At 29.1% G+C, this 4,252-nt stretch overlaps 1 pseudogene; it reads left to right on the forward strand.

The window, feature by feature from the left end:
- The window catches only part of LOC106304502, a 6,708-nt pseudogene extending 2,793 nt beyond the window's left edge, over positions 1 to 3,915 (forward strand).
- The last annotated feature ends 337 nt before the right edge of the window (positions 3,916 to 4,252 follow it).

A 4,252-nucleotide genomic window follows, 5' to 3' on the forward strand; every position in this document is an offset into this window, starting at 1 on the left:
TATTTTCTTTAAACATGTATAACTAATTTATAATCTTTTATGCCATACTAAATCATAATATAATATTTCTTCATATTTTACATTAATAACCATTGTTTTTATATATCGTCTACAATTTTCTAATTACGTCTATTTGTTCAATTTTTTATATGATATCAAATATTCATCGTAAATAGATGGTTTAAGATGACAAAAAAAATATTTACTTGGTGAATATAATACATCAAATATTACAAATACATTATTTAGTTAAATAAATAACCAAAAACCGAAAATTCAAATCCGCGATTAGGGTCTAGTTATAATTATTTGGGTATGCGTAGGTGGAGGGTTACGGAATAGAATCCTTATCGAGCTTCTTCATGGATTATGGACAGGGGCGGATCTAGCAAGCATTACAATATGGGGCACACCATTATAAATAACAAAATTTTGAAACCAAGAGCATGGGTCATTGTACAATTAAGCCATTTGAGTTCTTCATTTTTAGTAAAACTAATGGAAATTAAAAAAGTTGTATGTGGCACTTGCCCCATCTAGTGCTTACCTAGGTCCGCCCCTGATTATGGATATAAAGCTGAAGGTGGGCTTGATTTTCCAACGAAGAAACTGAGAGTTCTCACTTTTTCTCCTCCGGATATTTACGTCCCCGATGATGGTCATGGTCTAGGCAATGGCCCTTTGCCACGACTTGTTATAGCTGAGCTTCTTGTGGACGAACTAAGTTCTGAATCAAAGGTATGATTATGAATGATCACAAACATAATGTTATTGTTGCGAATCAGGTCCGGCTCAAAAGAATTTATAGCGCCCATGAGCGAAAAAACAAAAATATATATGGTTTTTTGGCCAAAAGTTTTTTAATGAGTTAAAAATTATTTTAAATATAATTATTTATGATATTTATGCAATTTATTATTTTATTTGAAAATTTTATTTTTAAAAGATTTTTAAAATATATATAGAAAAATTTAGTTACAAATATATTTATATCTATTTTTAAACTAAAAAATTCAAATAAATTGTTTAAAACAAAATCGGACCCTTGGGCCCGGGACGGTTGCATTCTCCGCCCTCCTATCTAAGCCGGCCATGTATAGTTTTTAATGCTAACTAGATTTTGATCCGTGATTTGGAAGCGCATGATAGTTTGTGATAAAAGTTTCATTAACAATGTTACAAATGTTTTGTAATTTGAAAAAAATATTATATTCAAAACATTGTTTAGATATAAATCAGCGCTTTTATACCTGAACCGGACCAGTGATTAAATCGGTAAACCCAGTGATCCAATATGTAATCCGGTTTGGGTTTTAAGAAATGTCTATTATTTAAAAATCAGATAAAATGCGCAAAGATTGCTAAAATATGAGGCTAGCCAGTTAAACCGACGAGTGACCGATATGTAATCCAATTTGATAAACTGATATTTTTAAAATTTTAGAGTTAATTTCAATGTTTGCTTTAAATATTTAAATACTTATTAATTTAATCTTATTGTATTTTTATTATATGTCTTTACTCCAACTTGTTACAAGAAACAAATTATATTATATTTTATATATTTTATCTGAAATTGGAAAAATAAAGAAAAGTTTATTTTGAATCCTTATATAAAATATGTATGTTAAACTTAATTAAACTATCGACCTACGATTTATCCACGGTCAGCTCAATAAGCTAATAATAAGAACTTTTAATTAAAGACATATAATTTATAAATGTTATATTATTATGTTTCTGATGAAACTATATTATAATGGTAGAATAGTTATAGGAAGATGTATATTATTTTCGTTCAATATGTCACTGTTATGAAATCTATACTATTATTTGCGAAGTAATTTTTAGCAACGGAGTTCTCACGTTGAAAGTTAAAGCGGTTAATATCTATAATACCCTTAATTAATTATATAATCCAAAACGAATTTTTATTAATAATATTAACTTTTAAAAAAATAAGATAATTCTTATATATTGTGTTGTTATCTTAAAACATATTTTCAATTATAAAATTCTAAAATAAAATATAAAAAAATTATAATAAATTCAGTGGTTAAAGTCAATGTTATCTTTAATAAATTTTAGTTAAACATATATATTTAATTAGGTCTTTGTCATATATATATATATATATATATATATATATGCTTGATTTTAAATTTTTTGAAAACATAAATAATAAGTTATTATGCTGGTTTTTGAATTAATAAAAAATAAGCTAATAAATATTTGTAACGATTAAGCTCGCATATGCGGGCAAGAGACCTAGTATAATGTATAAGTCAAAGTAAATTTAACTACAAATAAGTGTAGGTTCACCATAATTTCTGTGATACAATGTATAATAGATGAATAAAGTATATCACACAAAGTTTTGATAAATATGATATTGCATGGTCATAACAGTGAGTGTATTTTTTCATAGAATATAGCAATCGTAAATCAAATTACCAACAGTCGGATATTAGAGAGGACAGGGTAGACGGTTAGCATGATTTATTAACTGATTTTAATTTTTAATAGGATCACATTGGTATTTTTGGTGGATATTTCTTAATCAAATATTACCAAAATTGGATAAATAAGATACTTGTTTAGTTAGAGATTTGTTAGTTAAATCTTTCCATAATTATGCTATATTTAAGGGTAATCTGTTATTAATATTAAAGTTGTAGTAAAATTTAATATAATATATAGTTTTTAAAAATATTTCATATAGAAACAAGTCTTGTCCAATTTTGTGTTTCTGTTTTAATAGTATTGATTGATAATTCTTAGTTGTTTTTGTTAATTAGGAGATAATACGGAAGTATCTAAAACCGAAAGGAGGTAAACAAGCGGTTCTTTCAAGTACTTTGGGGTCTTTAATTTAGGAGAAGCCAATATCCACCGACTTCCAGCAACTTGCCAAGTATATAACTTTCTCTCTAATTATATTTCCTAGATATTACGTGAGAAGTGGTCTAAGAAAAAAGAAGAAGATAAAGATAAAACATAAAACAGTAATGTTCGGTAAACAAATATTACTTATCTAGTAAAAACAAAAAGCTTAAAAGTGCTATAGGTGTACAATAAACTTTAGAAGGTGTGATTTTAACAAAATAACTTATTGATGAAAAGCTAACATATGAAACGGTGCAGAGAGAGTGATTTTGCGGCATGGGTACTTATTCACGGCTACATGATGAACCATCTTGCATTTTCTGTTCATCGACTCAAACACCAATTCAGTGACATCAAATGCATCAAAGAGTATCTAGAAGAAAAGGGATTCGAACTCAACAACGACGGAGGAATTCTCAAAGGTTTGTTCCCCTCGTGATCATGAGATTTTTTGGCTTTTCATTAGAATGGCTCTATTATTTATCTGTTTTATAATTGGACTGGATGTCAATGAATATGTATTTCAGTGAGTCAAGATGGTCTACTATTACAAGTGTCATCCATCTCGGAGAAGATTGCGTTTGAATTTGCAGATGGGGTCACTGAAACAATCCCGGCTTCATACATTGAGTTCACTCAACGTTTGGTTCTTCCGGAGTTCAAAGATCTGCCTCATAACCAGGTACTACAATTTTCATTATCAAGACTTTGGATACAGTCTCAACATTATTCATCATATATGTGTTAGTTGGTCCATTGTATTCACGATCTAGGTATATACCCATAATTGCAGATTAAAGAGTTCCATAGAGGCGATGGATTTGATTTGGGAAACGCAGAAACCATTTTGGAAAGCGCACGTTTCACCTCAGATGTCTAGAATCAGTTTGGTCCAATCCTGCCTTTAATAAAAACCAATAGTAAACATATGCGTTTGTAATGCAAGAAAACTATTTTAATGTGTGTGCTGTGATATATGTGTGTGTGCCTTCTTTTCAGGAGACATGTCTCGTATGGATTAATGATTACTTACTAGTACTCCATCATTTCACGGTAATGTGGTTTTAGATTTTTTTACACGTTCATAGGGTCAAAACTGGAACGCTTCATAAAGCTAGAATAGACAAATAACACAAGTATTTTATTATTACTTGTTGGATATTTTAAGAATGATAGAAACAATACAAGACATACCCAAAGCTGGGGAGCATCTTACGATCAAAATTCTGGCTATTTCTTCATGACCACTTACTTTGGCACGTTGAATGGCTAGCTTGTTTAAGCTGATGAGAAAATCGTGCAAAAACAAGTTCAATGCAAATTGATAATCAAAATTTTGTTAAGCTATTGAGAGTGAAAGATATAT

Source organism: Brassica oleracea, chromosome C7, assembly GCF_000695525.1.
Source record: "Brassica oleracea var. oleracea cultivar TO1000 chromosome C7, BOL, whole genome shotgun sequence".
In the NCBI taxonomy this organism is placed as follows: domain Eukaryota; kingdom Viridiplantae; phylum Streptophyta; class Magnoliopsida; order Brassicales; family Brassicaceae; genus Brassica; species Brassica oleracea.